The 18,323-nt window shown below is 37.9% G+C and overlaps 1 long non-coding RNA gene across 1 annotated transcript; it reads right to left on the reverse strand.

The window, feature by feature from the left end:
* Positions 1-16,852: 16,852 nt before the first annotated feature.
* Positions 16,853-18,115, reverse strand: LOC140893114 (uncharacterized). The gene is made up of 3 exons (XR_012153026.1): positions 17,899-18,115; positions 17,787-17,810; positions 16,853-17,495 (listed from the first exon to the last, which is right to left on the reverse strand). It is a non-coding gene; the product is annotated as an uncharacterized lncRNA (long non-coding RNA).
* Positions 18,116-18,323: the final 208 nt, after the last annotated feature.

Below are 18,323 nucleotides of genomic sequence, written 5' to 3' on the forward strand. Positions count from 1 at the left end.
GAGAAAAACATTGGAGATTTTCGGGTTTCTATGGTAATCCGGATGTAAGACTTAGGCCTTCTTCATGGGAGCTTCTTAGGCGCCTGACCACCATGCAGGATAGGGGTGTCAAAATGCAACACGACCCGTCAACCCGACACGAACCAACACGAAAAAAATCAGGTTTGGGTTGGGGTTTTTCGGGTTGGGTGGGTTCGGGTTAGTTCTAGGTTAGGCGGGTTCGGGTTGGGTCGCGGGTTGACTTGAATTTTTTTTTTTTTTTTTTTTTTTTGGAAAATATTACATATATTTTTATATATGGTATGTTTGAAAAAATTTATTGTATATTTATATAATAAATTTTTATCATTTAATATTATTTTGTACATTTTTTATTTTTTAAACAATTGTTTATTTGATTTAGTAAATATACTTTTAATTTTTTACAATTAAACTTTCAAATTTAAATTGAAGATTTTGTTATAATGTGTTTAAATTAAAATGTTATTATTATTTTTTATTTTTTCGAATTATTTTCATTAATTTTTTTTTAAAAAAAATTAAAAAAATAAATAAAATTTGGGTTATGCGGGTTAGGCGGGTTGAGTCGGGTTAGACGGGTTCGTGTTCGGGTTGAGGTCTTCGGGTTGATTCGGGTTGGAAAAAAAAATTTCGCGGGTTAACCCGAAACCGACCCACCCGACCCGATTGACACCCCTAATGCAGGAGCTCCGGGATCTCGATTGGATTGTTGGAGATGACTTTAATGAGATATGTTTTGACAGTGAGAAATTGGGGGGAATTGTAGAAACCCTGCTCAAACTGAGGCTTTTAGAGGAATCCTTGATGAGTGCAATCTTCAGAGTCTGCCCTGCGAGGGTGATATCTTTACATGGGTCAATCGAAGCATCTCAGAGGGTCTGATCTTTGAACGTTTGGATAGATTTGTTGGTAACTTTGGGTGGAGATTGTTGTATCCGACAACTAAATGTGCTTCCTTGGACTTTTACCACTCCGATCATCGGCCGATTTGTCTGGACCTTGGAGTGACTAGGAGTCTTGATCATCGGCAGTCGGCAAACTCAAATACAGGGATTCGATTCGAGGCGATGTGGTCTATAGATAGCGAGTGTGAAAGTGTTATTTCAAATGCATGGCGGAGCCTCCATCTTAAGTCTGAATTCTCGACCAAGCTAAAGCTATGCTCATCGTATATCCAGAAGTGGGCCTCCAAGAAGTTTAAGAATATTCCTAGGAAAATTAAGTCCAAACAGGAACAGCTAGCTGCCCTCCGTCATCATGAGAAATGGCATTTGGAGTCGGAAAACATTAAAGAACTGGAATCTGAGGTTGAGAATCTCTGTTCTCAAGAGAAGATGTACTGGAAACAGAGGAGTAGAGTGGATTGGCTTGCTTTGGGTGAAAAGAACTCCAAATTTTTTCATAAATCGGCTAGTGTTCGCAAGGCCCAGAACAATATCCATGGTTTGATCTCCTCTCACGGTGACCTCGTCCAGGACCAAGGAGGTATGAAAGACATCATCCTTGATTATTTTGATCAATTGTTTTCTTCTTCTAAGCCCACCTTGGGCTTTATGTCTCCTGTATTAAATTTCATTAAGCCAGTGGTCTCCGATAATGAAAATGCTAGACTATGCGCTCCGTTTTCGGACTCAGAAATTAAGAAGGCCCTATTTGATATGAGTCCTGACAAGGCCTCTGGTCCAGATGGAATGTCGATTTTTTTCTTTCAAAAATATTGGAGCATTATTGGGGATGATTTCATTAAAGCAGCTTTAGTTATTCTTAATGAGAATGCCTCGGTGGAGAGCTGGAACAACACGATCATAACCCTTATTCCTAAAGTGGTGAACCCGTTATTGGTTAAGGAGTTCCGGCCGATTAGTCTTTGTAATACCAGCTACAAAATCATAGCTCGGGCCCTTACCAACAGATTAAAGCCAGTTATGTCACTTATCGTTGATGAGACCCAATGTGCGTTTGTTCCTGGAAGATTGATCTCCGATAATGTACTCCTGGGCTTTGAGGCAATCCACTGGATGAGGAACAAAAAAACAGGGAAGCAAGGATTTGCAACTCTTAAGCTCGATATGAGTAAAGCATATGACAGGGTGGAGTGGAAGTTTTTGGAAGCAGTTATGTGTAAAATGGGTTTCTCTGGAGATTGGGTGAAAAAAGTGATGAATTGTGTTTCGAGTGTCAGCTATTCCTTTGCGCTAAATCAGGCGGTTGTGGGTAAATTGAAGCCTAGCCGTGGTATTATACAAGTTGATCCCTTGTCGCCGTTTTTATTTGCTATTTGTGCTCAGGGTTTATCTGCCACACTCTTCTCATATGCTAGCCGTGGGTTTTTCAAAGGGGTTAAAATTGCTTCATCTTGCCCTACTCTAACTCATCTTTTCTTTGCGGATGATAGTCTTATTTTCTTTAAGGCTGTTGTGAAATTTCCTCGTAAGTGTACGAGTGTCAAGTTTTAATATAGTGATAAAATCAGATATCGATCCCACAGGGAGTAAAATGAAAATATTCAGTGCTTGTAATTAAAATAGTCTAAACTTTATCTAGAAAATCAATAATCAAGAGTTTTGCAGAAAAATAAAATAATCAATGATTTTATAGCACGCACACAACTTTCAGATAAATATCAATCAGAAAAAAATGGTCTAGAGGTTTAGATTTCACCTGGTTTCAATAACAATCAATCCTCATTAATTAATCTTCATGAATTTCAATAAATTAATAGCCAAGAACATTTAAGTGTATTATTCCCTCTCCCGAGTGCCAAATAAAATATATCAACTACATTTCAATTCCAATATCCCTATTAAGAATCTACTTGCAATGATCAATTCAAAACAATGTTTTTTTTAAAAGCTTTGTTAAAATTATACACTCTCCCGAGCGATATAAATAAATAACAGTGTATTTTCTAATGGTCCTATTCAAAATATCCTCTCTCGAGTGCCAGATTTCAAATAAATATTACAATTCAATTATTGATCAGATAATTGAAAAGACAATCAATTCTAGAAAAAACAATTAATCTAGAAGAAATTCAATTCAATAAAATCAAGAATTCATGAAAGCGTCTACACCAGGTTCCATCCGACCTCTAGACTCTAAAAATTTAGTTCATAATAAAATTCTGAATAAAACAAATCATATTCAAAAATCCAAACATATTCAGAATAAAATAAAAGATAAGAAACAAATCCATCGTCGACGCCGTGTCCGAACTATCGATCTCCGTCTTCGTCCTTCAGTTAAGCTCCAGAATTCTTCCCAGAAATCCCACGATCAACTCTGATATGTACGTAAGTAAGTTGTGGCGGCTCTTCTCGTTGTCAGATAAAAAATTCCTTTTTATATCGTGCACAAAAGCCCAAGAAAATAGAAAGTTTCCTTCCCGATAAAAATTTCCAACTTCAAATTTCCGCGAAGCGCGGGCGCTCCACAATTCAGGCGGGCGCGTATAGGGCTCTGGAAAAATACTTCATTCTCACAAGACACATAGCGCGATAGCGCTTCCTCACTCATCTTTAGCGCTAACTTAAGCGCTGGCAACATTGGCCCATTAAGAAGCCCAATTAATTTACTGTTTCTTTTCATGTTCTCTTCTTTTTCTTCTCCTGACTTCTCTTCTTTTTTTTTCCTTCTTTTTATTTTCTTATTTTTTTCCAAAACACTTCAATAATTTCCTACAATCACAAAAATAACAAAACTCCGCATAAATCTGCTCGAAACAAACAATTAACAATTAAAATTATATATAAATTAAGTGTATAAAATACACTTATCAAATATCCCCAAAATTAGACTTTTGCTAGTCCCGAGCAAAACTATTAAAACCAATAAATTCTAAAAACTCAATTCATTAAAAATCACAAGAATAGTCAAGAAATATTATGGAGCAATGACCTCGGCAATGATTTCAAATAATTTTCAAATCCAATCATATCACACCTTACTGACACTTGAAAGTTTTAGCCAATAACAAAATAACCGCATAAACTCACAATCTCAGCAACTCACGTTCAAAACACCATTCTCCAAGTTCAATTCAAACATTCATAGATCATGAGGACTTCTTAAGGTAGCTAGGGATCAAATATAAGAATATTTTTCAAAAACACTCACAAATAGGTAAATGCAACGAATAATAGTGAGTGCGTGTTTCGATAAAAAAATTCATAATCATTAAAAGCATCAATCAACAGTCCATATGCTAAATTCTCACAACTCTTCTCCACTAGTATATTGGGCAACTGAGACTCGGTCAATAGGACTTAATCAGCTTATAATGTAAGGTCTGGCTCATGGCTACAAATGAAGGATAAGAATTCAAAATAAAGAGTAATTCATATTCATCCTCAATCTAATTTCATCACCTTTTTCATTCACAATTTCACACATATTTTTTTCTTCACTTCATTTTTCAACTCTTCTTCTATCCCTCTTTTTATACCCACAATTTTTTTTTTCACAACTTCTTTTCAACTCTTTTTTCTACTACCTCTTTTCATCTTTTCAATTCATCCATCACACCATTTCATTTTTCACAAATATTAACTAGGAGCATATAACATTTTAGCATTCAAATTACCCCCTTAAAGGTAGGAAATAGTGTTTAGGCTATTCAGGTAGTCAATGTAGGACCTTGAAATAATGACGAATGATGGTTTTATCACACGTTTACACGCATGCCATTCGATTTTCAATAAAGCTCAAACAAGGTACTAGGGATAACATAAATTATTAGGTAGCTTGAAAGACTCAAACAAATTCAGAAAAATCTCCTAAATCATTCCTAATCACAGTTTTGCCCGTATTTCACCTCGAAGAGTGTTCGAACTAGTTCTAGACAAGTCTCAATCCACAATTAAATCATACAAATATCAATCAGTGCAGAATAGACAATCATCAGCAATAAACGATGATTTTCACAACAAAAATCCAGATTTTGTACTTCAAAGTACTAATATACGTGTAGGCTCAAATAGGCAACTAAGAAAAAATTATTTCAATAAAAATCAGGCCCAAAAATTTTAAACAATGTCTCAATCATATATATGTCTGTATGTCTAAAAAATCAGATTCAAGTATTAATCACAAAGTATATAGGAAATTGTTCATTCAATTGGTTTCATTTTCTCAAAAATATTTGTCAGATAGGTAGACAATCATGGATTTCAGTTATAGCACAAAAAAAAAATTCTTTCTGTCATGCATCCATTTCTTTTTTGACTTCATTTCAACTCAAAACTTCAACTAACACACAAATAAACTCAACAAAAATTTTATCTATGAAGCATACAGTAAACCTCAACTACTCAACTATCAACCCACCAACTAATTCAACTAAACAACAAGATCAGACACTGATTCACCCCCCCAAACTTAATGTAATCATTGTCCCTAATTATTAAAAATAAATAAAAAAACAAGGGACTCATACCTTCGACACCGAGCATCAGGACTCGGCGTCATCATCATCATCTCCATGGAAAGAAGGTGCAGCATCAGCAGTATCATCAGGAGACCACTGTGGAGGAGGTGGATAAGGCACAACTGTGGGAGGATAATTCTGGGCGAGAGCGGCAGTGAAGTCATGCATATATGTCATATGTGCTCGCATCATCTTCCACTGCTTCTTCATCTGAGCAAGCATGACTTTAGAATCATCAGGAGTAGAATACTCAGTGGCCGGATGCGACGGTAGTGACATAGGATCTTCCAAATGGGGAGGTGCTGAAGCAAAGTGTGGTAGTGGCTCAGAGGGCTGCGGTGGTTCAGCTGTCTGTTTAGAAGTACTGGCCGCCTTCTTCTTCTTTTCTCGTTTCAATGCACCAGTAATTTTTATAGGACCCCGTATCTCAAGAAGTTGCTCAGTATCATCTCATACAACACCGGCTCTTTGTCAAAGTTCTGTAATAAAAAAGGAATGAGGTATATTGATAGTCGAGGATCCCCTAACAGCAGCAATGATAGAATCTTGAATCACTCTCCCAGCATCAACAGATTTTCCCGTCACAATGCAGTAAACAAGAGTAGCCTTAGCCTTCGTCACATTTGATGTATGCCCAGATGGCAACATCCTGGCAGCCACAAATTCATGCCAATTATTTGCTTCTCGTCGAAGAAAAATAGATGGAATTGTAACAGGTTCTTGCCTTGCATTTTTCTTCCATTCCGCCCCCTCATGACACAAAGTCTGAAGTACAAGATCATCGGGAAATGGATCATTTTTGAATGCCTGGTACTCATCATCTTCAATATTTGGCATGTCATAGAGATTGGTAATTGTACTCTTGTCAAACGCCATCATTTTACCTCTAACTCTAACCTTGAAATTCACATCTTTGATCATTAGATTAGCGTAAAACTCACAAACCAAAGATATAACGGCCTCTGACGGACTCTTAACAAACGTTTCCCATCCTCTTCTTATTGCTTCAATTAATATCGGAGCATCAAGCTCTCTCTGGCTCATTCCTCGTTCGTTATGCATTCCCTTCTCCGTCAAATCAACATAATAGGATTCGGCTATGGCATTTCAAAAACGATGGCGATCATATGGGGCAGCAGAGGATGAAGACAGTGTACCCTTGCCCTTAGTTTTCGGCGGCACTGTAACTCAACAATTTAATACAAATCAAATGCCTCGATCAAATTACCACAGTCTCAAATACACAACTCAGCAACGTTCAACCACAAAGATATCCCAGACAATTAATCAAACACTTGGCATGCACTAGTGCAATGATAATTAAATACATCGATCATCAAATCGTGTCAACCCAAAAATATCAAAAATCAACTTCTCAAGTCACAAATGGAACACGGCTGGAATTTAAGATAAACAAATTTGAGATGTTTACCGTTAAGACTAGTCTTCAAAAACCTTCCTAAATCCCATGTTTGAGCGAACCCGATCTGGCGGAGAAACTAATTCGGAAGCTCGGTGTTTAATATCAAAATCCCAAATCACAGAGATAGTTTGGTTGATTGGAGAAGTGATTCACAGTGGTAAGAACTTGAGCGGATGTAATTATGAAAGTGCGAGAGTAGTGCAAGAGTGGTGTGAGAGTGGCTAGCACATAAGACCAAATTCCTTGTTTTAATCTCTGCGCATTTGAGATGCGCGTTTGCTCGTAAGTTGCGCGGAAGAGAAGTTCATTTGCGCCTAAGTTGCGCGGTTGGGCTGCGCATTTGCGCTAATGTCCGCACAAATGAGTATCAGCGTTTGCGCTTGGTGAGCGCAGATGAGTTGCGCGATTGCACTGGAGTAGCACACATAGGATGTCTTGTTTGCGCTTTGATTGCGCTGTTGAGGTACTAGTGCATCAATGAGGCGAAGAGTGTGCGCGGGCACTCAAGAGTCACAAGCGAGCGCGCATAAGCTTCTGCCGAAAGCTCTAAAATCCTGAAAAAAAAATCAAAAACTTTATAATATCAGGCCTCCAAAATTCTAAAGAATGCATTCAAAAATCATAAATTAACTAAAAAACTAAAATGAAAAATTAAAGCAGAAATTGAATAAAAATAAAAAAGAAATAAAAATAAAATAAAACAAAACAAAACAAAAAATTTGGGTTGCCTCCCAAAAAAAAGCGCTTGGTTTATAGTCATCAGCCCGACTTTTACCGGTATTAAGTCTTTTCCTTCTCTTTAACACGCCAAATAAATTCCACGAACCGCCTTTTAAATTTTGCTCTTTTTTTCATGGCCTTCTTCGTTAAATTTGGCGCTCTCTCCTTCGATAAATCAACCGCAAAATCAGCTCTTTGACATTTCTCCAACTTCACAACCGGTTCAATTAAGCACAATTATTCTAAGTGAGAAGTAGGTGTCTTCATGAATAAGTTAAAAATCACTCTCTCGCCTTCCACACCCATCGATAATTCACCCTTTTTGACTTTGATCTTTGTATCCGCAGTGGCCAGGAATGGTCTCCCCAATATCAGTGGCATATTTGCATCCTCCTCCATATCTAGCACAACAAAATCCGCAGGAAAAATAAATTTATCTACTTTTACCAGGACATCTTCAATAATTCCAAGCGGATATGTAATCGATCTATCAGCCAACTGCAATGCGATCATTGTGGGCTTCACCTCACCAAATCCTAAGCTTTTGAAAACAGACAAAGACATTAGATTAATGCTAGCTCCTAAATCGCAAAGTGCATTATTAAAATAAAAAAAACCAATAGTGCAAGGAATAGTAAAACTCTCTGGATCCTTCAGCTTTCGTGGTATCTTCTTTTGGAGCACAACACTGCATTCTTCAGTTAAGCTCACCACCTCATTCTCTAGCAGCCTCCGTTTATTGGACATCACCTCTTTGATGAACTTTGCATAGTTCGACATTTGCTCCAAAGCATCAGCAAAGGGGATGTTGATGTGAATTTTCTTGAAAATCTCCAAAAATTTGGAGAACTGCTCATCTAAAACTTTCTTCTTGAACCTCTGCGGATAAGGAAGTGGAGGCTTGTACATCGGTTTTTGTAGTGACCCTGCATAGAATCACCTACTAACTGGCAACTAATAACATGCATTAAACTTAATACAGCAAAATACTTAACAGAGTAAAAACGAGCGGAAACATAACCAAAAATTACATATCAGCTTAGTAATATAATCCAGACTTAAATATGTAATGATACAACCATATCAAAAACTTAAAAGTAAATATTATACAGCTATATCGAATCCTGCTGTATAATAAACTCCTCAAGACTCCTGCTCCCTAGTCCTGCCTTGAACTACCAGCTCCGTCCATCCTGCGACCTGCCCCATGGAATAGGGTGTCCAAGATAACAAATAAGACGTGAGCGCTAACGCCCAGTACATAGACACGAGTAAACATATATATATATAATGCATGAAACATGATGACTGGTAAAGGGTCATCCAAAAAGTCATGCTCAGAACCAGCGCCACATGAGTGCTGCCACCGCACGGATCAACCTCTGGGTGCAACCACACTCGTCTAGTACACCAGAGTAGACAGACATAAATGCCCCCGCCGTCGCGGTACTCTCAATGACAGACTATCGAGTATAGAGCTGAGCGGCTCTATAGTCAGGTATAACAAGGTATAGGCTCAACGTGTATATGCACATGACATATGAATATGAAAAACGATAAATCATATATCATGACATATAATAATGCCAAATAAATGCAACATATAAACATGTTGAAAGGGCCCGTGTCCTGATTTAATATTTAATGATCAAACAACCAGGATTAATTAATGTAAACAGCGAAAACGAGTTAAAAATTTGCGTTTGGGCCTACAGAAATTTCGGCATGACCTATTCGTAAATAGGACATCCCAAAAACCTGTACAACACAACCAGCAATATATACTCGAAAATAGAGTCACAACTCCAATTTACAAACCTATAGCCGCAATGGCCAGGACTAAACACATGCAGAGCCGGCAAGGCTTGATCACACAAATAACAATTCAAAACAAGGTCCAAAACTATTTATACAGATACACAGGGCATCACCCCGGCAAATATAAAACTCGCTAAACTGATATATATACATATATCTGGGAACTCGACTCCACGCTCGCCTCACTGGGTACCACTAGATGACGCTCCACCAGATGCGTCAAATCCCCCTGGATAACCTGCTATGGAATCACAAACAACCACATCATAAAAAGAAAACAGGGGTCGGACCCCAGTACGACGAACTATAAAAATTACGACAAATATAACTGACATGAATAAAATCAAGTACAATGCAATGAAATGCAATGTAATGCGTGACAGGTATCAATGAAATAAGGGATATCAAAAGGAGTCCAAATAATCGTATCACAATAAACTCAGTGGCCACCCGTGCCAGGAACGCAGCAGACCTCAAATCATCACTGCTAATCCATACACGTAGCATCGGAGGGTGACAGGAGCGACCCGTCCAGCCTCATGCTGTCATTAGGAGTGTCGTACGTAGCATCGAGAGCACGGTTGCTACCCGCTCGGTCTCGTGCTAACTCAGAAGTGCAATAAATAATGTCACTCGCTCCATCGATGACTCAATACATCTCAAGAGATCAATATCAATAGCAATCAAAGGAGTCAAGGCTCAACGTGCTATGAAAAATTAGTAAAATGAGTGAATGCAATCATATAATCCACATAAGCACATAAAACACGTTAGCACTCATTACAAAATACTTAATATCATTACATGCCATTATAGGCGTCGTAATATAAACAGCTCATACGTACCTCAACCAATTCTTAATTTACCATAGAAATTATCCCAAATATTTCTCGGATATTCCAATCCCAAATTTTCAGAATCTGTAATTCCAGAAAAATTGCTCATAAATCCTAAAATTCATATTTAATATTAAAACATCCTATTAATGACCAAATATCGAATATACGACTCTAAAAGTCGAATTACCTAAATATAAATAATCTGAAATTGTCCATAATTAGTTACTAAATCCTAAATTACTATAAGACAATTCTAACACAGTGAAACATTTAAATAGTAATTGCAATAATCCTAAAAGTCAAAAATCCCCAACTACAATAATCTGAAATTTCAAAATAATGCTAGAATAATTTCTGAAAAATAACCAATACCTCCAATCGAGTCCGATATAATACCTACAACCAATAATAAATCAAATATTAATTATCGGAAGTCGATTGAATCAAAATTCCCAAAATTCGAAACACTAATCTCGAAATCTAACTCAAATATTCGAATTAGAGGTCTAATCAACCGAAACAACAACCCTCTAAATTCCGGCGGCGATCGGCGACGGCGAACGGCGGTGAACAACGGCGGTTGGTGCGACGGGTTTCCGGAAATCTCAATAAAAATATGAAATATAGGTACCGAAAGATAGCTCTCGTCGAGAAGATTCCAGAACTATATTTACTTTTGAAATCCGGCCAAAAACGAAGGAGATACGACCCTTACAAGCGACGGAAAGATTTTGAAAGAAAAAGAAAACGATACAGACGGGGATGACGATGAACGCGTGAGGAGAGAGAAATAGTCTGAATATATATATCCATATCTATTTAATTAGATATGTATTGCTTTAATGTGTGTCTTATTTTATTCATTCGGGGTTCAAACTTGACCCGGTTCGAGTTATTTCAACTCCTGTGTGCTCTATTAATAACATATTCATTTTAATATCGTCTATAAACCGATATTTATAAATACATATTTTTAACACACAAATTAATTAATATATTAATATCGGGTCCTTACATTTCTCCCCCTCTAAAAAGAAGATTTCGTCCTCGAAATCAAACACACATCAAACTTATATACATAGTGGTCAAGCATCTACCACTGATAGTACATAGGAAAATCGGAGTACATGGCATAAGTCACCACATTGTCAAACAAATGAGGCCATTCTTGACGCATTCGAGACTCCAATTCCCATGTAGCTTCTTCTCTCCCATGTTTACTCCATTCCACCATAACCAAAGGAATCGTTTTGTTCCTAAGTTTTTTTTCCTTACGATCAAGAATCTGCACTAGATACTCAACATAGCTAAGGGAACTATCCAACTCCACATCATCAGCCCTCAAGATATGAGAAGGATCTGGTTCATACTTCCGTAGCATAGATACGTGAAATACATCATGTATCGCAGACAAACTCTGCGGCAAGTTCAAACGATACGCCAAAATACCAATCTTCTCAACAATCTCGTATGGACCGATATAACGAGGAGCTAATTTCCCTTTACGCCCAAATCTCATAGTACCACGAAATGGTGATACTTTCAAGAAAACAAAATCGCCAACCTGAAATTCTAAAGGTCTACGTCTGTGATTAGCATAGCTGGCTTGACGATCCTGGGCTGCTTTCATTCTTTTCCTGATCAGGTCAACTTTTTCTTTCATCTCTTGAATAAAATCTGGTCCTGACAACTGTCGTTCTCCTACTTCTTCCCAACAGATCGGAGATCTACATTTTCTGCCATACAAGGCTTTAAATGGTGCCATCCCGATAGATACTTGATAATTATTATTGTAAGATAATTCCACCAGAGCTAAAGATTCTTGCCAACCACCACTAAAATCCATCACAACAGCTCGTAATAAATCTTCAAGTGTCTGAATAGTCCTTTCAGATTGACCATCTGTCTGTGGATGATAGGCAGTACTCATGGCCAATTTAGAACCCAAAGCTGATTGCAAACTAGACCAAAACTTAGAAGTAAATCTGGGATCACGGTCTGATACTATAGTAACTGGCACACCATGTAATCGCACTATCTGATCAATGTACATTTTTGCCATTTTCGTATATGTCCAAGTACGATCATATGGAATAAAATGGGCAGATTTAGACAATCTATCCACAATAACCCAAATGGCATCACAACCACGATTAGATCGAGGTAGGTGTGTCACGAAATCCATAGTAATGTGTTTCCAATTCCACTGTGGTACTTCAAGACTAAGTAACATACCACCTGGTCTCATTCTTTCAGCTTTAACTTGTTGACACGTCAAACACTTAGCCACAAAATCAGAAATATCATTCTTCATACCTTCCCACCAGTAATGGGCTTTCAAGATATGATACATCTTTCTAATTCCAGGATGTACACTATGTCGACTACAATGAGCTTATCGTAGTATATTGTCTTTCAAATCTATCAAATTCGGAACCACAAGTCTACCATTATAACGCAAACATCCATCAGAAGCAACAAGAAATTTCCCTGGCTGACCAGCTGGAGTTAATTCTTTCAAATGATGAATATATGGATCAGTCTTTTGTGCTGCTTTGATTTTTGAAATTATTCGTGGTTCAACTTGAATAGATGAAACTATGAAATGATTACCTTTAGCTCGATAAGTCCATCATGAAGTTCTCAAATGCTCATGAACTTTAGAAATAGTTAAAGATGCCAACATCTTAGTATGAACTTTTCTGCTCAAAGTATCTGCAACTTGATTCACGTTTCCTGGCTGGTATTGAATATCACAGTCAAAATCCTTAAGTAATTCCAACCATCGACGTTGTCTCATATTCAAATCAGACTGTGTGAATAAATATTTCAGACTCTTATGATCGGAATAAATCACAAACTGTTCACCGTACAGATAATGACGCCATATTTTCAATGCATGCACAATGGCAGCCAATTCTAAATCATGAACTGGATAACGAGTCTCATGTGGTTTCAATTGACGAGATGCATACGCAATCACGCGTCCATTTTGCATCAAAACACAACCCAGTCCATTCAAAGAAGCATCTGTACAGACAACAAATCCACCTGAGCCTGAAGGTAATGCTAGTACTGGAGCCGTAGTCAATTTCTCTTTCAAAGTCTGAAAACTAGCTTCACATTCCTCAGTCCACACAAAACGTCGATCTTTTTGCGTCAATATAGTCATAGGCCTAGCTATTTCAGAAAATCCCTTGATGAAACGCCTATAATATCCAGCCAAACCCAAAAAGCTACGAATCTCAGAGACATTGGTTGGTTTGGACCAATTAAGAACAACTTCAATTTTACTAGGATCGACAGATACCCCTTGTGCTGATATCACATGTCCTAGAAATAATACTCTATCTAACCAAAACTCGCACTTAGAAAACTTAGCATATAATTGTGATGTTCTGAGTTTCTGAAGTACTAATGTCAAATGTTCTTTATGCTCCTTCCTTGACTTAGAATAAATCAAAATGTCATCAATGAAAACGATAACAAATCGATCTATAAACTCCCGAAACACACGATTCATTAAATCCATAAAAACCGCTGGAGCATTAGTCAACCCGAAAGGCACAACTAAGAATTCATAATGTCCGTAACGCGTTCGAAATGATGTCTTGGAAACATCTTCCTCTCGAACTCGAAGTTGATGATATCCGGAACGAAGATCAATTTTAGAATATACAGATGTACCCTGCAACTGATCAAACAAGTCATCAATTCGTGGCAAAGGATACTTATTCTTCACAGTAGCCTGATTCAATTGCCGATAATCGATGCACATTCTCATCGTTCCGTCTTTATTCTTCACAAACAAGACTGGAGCACCCCAAGGTGATACACTTGGTCTAATATAACATTTTTCCAGCAAATCTTGCAATTGCGTCTTGAGTTCTTTCAATTCTGCTGGAGCTAATCGATATGGAGCTCGGAAAATAGGACTTGTCCCTGGCATTAATTCAATGCTAAGATCTATTTCCCTTTGAGGCGGAAAACCCGGAATCTCATCAGGAAATACTTCAGGAAAATCCTTAACGACAGGAATATCTGAAACTTTCAATTTCTCTTCCTTCGTCGCATCTAGAGCATAAATCATAAATCCTTCATTTCCTATCGACAATAATCTAAACATTTCCATTGCCGATACTAATGGAATGCGAGATTGTGAATCACTACCATAAAAATTCCACTTATTGCCATAATACGGTCTAAATCTCACAATGCCATGGAAACAATCAACCGTAGCTCTATAATTCATCAGTGTATCCATACCCAAGATACAGTCAAAATCAGACATAGCTAGTTTGATTAGATTGGTTATCATTATCTTATCCTCAAATCTAATCACACAATTCAAAACTATCTCATTAGACATCAAGAAAACACCAGCAGGAGTAGCAACAAACACAGTATCCAATAACGGAGTAAAAGCAATCTCATGCTCATCAGCAAATGTAACAGATAAAAATGAATGAGATGCTCTTGTGTCTATCAAGATACGTGCAGGATACTCAAAAATATAACAAATACCTGCAATAACTCCCCCAGGTGCATCTTGTGCCTGATCCTGAGTCATAGCATGGACTTGAGTCTGCTGTGGACCTGGAAAACGCTGCTGACTCTGAGGAGATGGATACCTAGGCTGCTGAGTGGACTGTACTGGAACATAAGGCTGTGTAGGAGCAAACTGTGGTACAGGAGCATATGGTCTAAATGATGGTCGTCCAGGAAACTGGCCAAACTGTTGTGACTGAAATTGCTGTCTTCCAGCATTTGGACATACTCGAGACGAATGTCCAGCCTGCCCACAAGTATAACAAGTTCCTGGAAATCCTGTACAATGTGCACTCAAATGCTTACCACCACATCTGTCACAGTACACCCTACCAGACGATCCAACTGAACTTTCTGCACGACTACCACTGGAACTCGATGAACTAGACTGCTGTTTCTTTTTAAATGGTTTCCCCTTAGCTTTAAACCAAGGCCTTTTCGCTTGCTGAGAAGATTGAATAGGCTGATATGAAGGTAAACCCATTGGTGTCTGTGAACTACTTTCAGCTCCTTGAGGACTAGCCGCTGGGATTGATTGTGGTTCACCCCTGAGTAGACTTGCTTCAATTTTCTTGGCCTTTTCTACTGCTTTCATATAAGTAGATGGAGTTCCAGTAGTTACCAACGTATGGATCGTTCGTGTAAGCCCCTTCAGAAAATGTGAAAGCTTTGACCGATCATTCTTTGCAACATGTGGGACATAAGGCAAAAGAGCAGAAAACTGAGAAGCATATTCAGCAACAGATTTATTGTCTTGCACCAACAGATTAAATTCATCTTCTTTAGCAGAATAGTATGATGGTGGTGCATATTCTTGTGCAAACTGCTTACAAAATACTTCCCATGTGATCTTTTCACCAGAATCAGAAAGTGTTTCTGCTGTCGTTTCCCACCACAATTGCGCTCGGTCTTTCAGCTGAAAAGGAACTAACTTCAGTCGAATGTCATCAGGATATTCTAGTCCATTAAACATATTGTTGAGACTTTTCAACCAACTAGTAGCTTTCTCACTTCCTTCATTGCCAAAGAACTTTTGCGGACGCAACTCCTGAAATTGAGAAATTATTAATCGTATTCCTCCCATTTTCTCAGTCAATTGGGCTACTGGATCAGCCTCAGCCTGAATCGCTTTTCCTTTGTCAGGATTTACCCGTGGTTGTTGTTCCACCTCTAATTCCACATCTTTCGGAGGCTGAACAGCTGGTCGACCACGTCTTCCCCTGACAATATCATCAAGATTTCTAACATTTTCCGCTGCAGACTCTTCTACAACTTCCTTCCCTTTTCTACCTCTTCCTCCTGGTGCCATTCTACAAGACACAAGGATTTAAATACAGGCAAAAATATCTTAACAAACAGAAAATTATGATAGGAACTCAGAGTTCTAATAGAATTCATAAACTAATTCTAAAGCCAAGAACTACTGGTTCTAACAAATACGTTCAAAAATAAACACCACAAGTAAGTCACGTAAGAACAAGTAGTCACACACATACGCAACCATTTTGTTAGTGTCTAAACTCGAGTGTCCTAGACTCTAGTTCGAGCATATCCCAGTATAAGCTCTGATACCAAATGAAAGGCCCCGTGTCCTGATTTAATATTTAATGATCAAACAACCAGGATTAATTAATGTAAACAACGAAAACGAGTTAAAAATTTGCGTTTGGGCCTACAGAAATTTCGGCATGACCTATTCGTAAATAGGACATCCCAAAAACCTGTACAACACAACCAGCAATATATACTCGAAAATAGAGTCACAATTCCAATTTACAAACCTATAGCTGCACTGGCCAGGACTAAACACATGCAGAGCCGGCAAGGCTCGATCACACAAATAACAATTCAAAACAAGGTCCAAAACTATTTATACAGATACACAGGGCATCACCCCGGCAAATATAAAACTCGCTAAACTGATATATATACATATATCTGGGAACTCGACTCCACGCTTGCCTCACTGGGTACCACTAGATGACGCTCCACCAGATGCGTCAAATCCCCCTGGATAACCTGCTATGGAATCACAAACAACCACAACATAAAAAGAAAACAGGGGTCGGACCCCAGTACGACGAACTATAAAAATTACGACAAATATAACTGACATGAATAAAATCAAGTACAATGCAATGAAATGCAATGTAATGCGTGACAGGTATCAATGAAATAAGGGATACCAAAAAGAGTCCAAATAATCGTATCACAATAAACTCAGTGGCCACCCGTGCCAGGAACACAGCAGACCTCGAATCATCACTGCTAATCCATACACGTAGCATCGGAGGGTGACAGGAGCGACCCGTCCAGCCTCATGCTGTCATCAGGAGTGTCGTACGTAGCATCGAGAGCACGGTTGCTACCCGCTCGGTCTCGTGCTAACTCAGGAGTGCAATAAATAATGTCACTCGCTCCATCGATGACTCAATACATCTCAAGAGATCAATATCAATAGCAATCAAAGGAGTCAAGGCTCAACGTGCTATGAAAAATTAGTAAAATGAGTGAATGCAATCATATAATCCACATAAGCACATAAAACACGTTAGCACTCATTACAAAATACTTAATATCATTACATGCCATTATAGGCGTCGTAATATAAACAGCTCATACGTACCTCAACCAATTCTTAATTTACCATAGAAATTATCCCAAATATTTCTCGGATATTCCAATCCCAAATTTTCAGAATCTGTAATTCCAGAAAAATTGCTCATAAATCCTAAAATTCATATTTAATATTAAAACATCCTATTAATGACCAAATATCGAATATACGACTCTAAAAGTCGAATTACCTAAATATAAATAATCTGAAATTGTCCATAATTAGTTACTAAATCCTAAATTACTATAAGACAATTCTAACACAGTGAAACATTTAAATAGTAATTGCAATAATCCTAAAAGTCAAAAATCCCCAACTACAATAATCTGAAATTTCGAAATAATGCTAGAATAATTTCTGAAAAATAGCCAATACCTCCAATCGAGTCCGATATAATACCTACAACCAATAATAAATCAAATATTAATTATCGGAAGTCGATTGAATCAAAATTCCCAAAATTCGAAACACTAATCTCGAAATCTACCTCAAATATTCGAATTAGAGGTCTAATCAACCGAAACAACAACCCTCTAAACTCCGGCGGCGATCGGCGACGGCGAACGGCGGTGAACGACGACGGCTGGTGCGACGGGTTTCCGGAAATCTCAATAAAAATATGAAATATAGGTACCGAAAGATAGCTCTCGTCGAGAGGATTCCAGAACTATATTTACTTTTGAAATCCGGCCAAAAACGAAGGAGATACGACCCTTACAAGCGACGGAAAGATTTTGAAAGAAAAAGAAAACGATACAGACGGGGATGACGATGAACGCGTGAGGAGAGAGAAACAGTCTGAATATATATATCCATATCTATTTAATTAGATATGTATTGCTTTAATGTGTGTCTTATTTTATTCATTCGGGGTTCAAACTTGACCCGGTTCGAGTTATTTCAACTCCTGTG

The sequence above is a fragment of the Henckelia pumila genome, chromosome 3, assembly GCF_033568475.1.
Source record: "Henckelia pumila isolate YLH828 chromosome 3, ASM3356847v2, whole genome shotgun sequence".
Classification (NCBI taxonomy): domain Eukaryota; kingdom Viridiplantae; phylum Streptophyta; class Magnoliopsida; order Lamiales; family Gesneriaceae; genus Henckelia; species Henckelia pumila.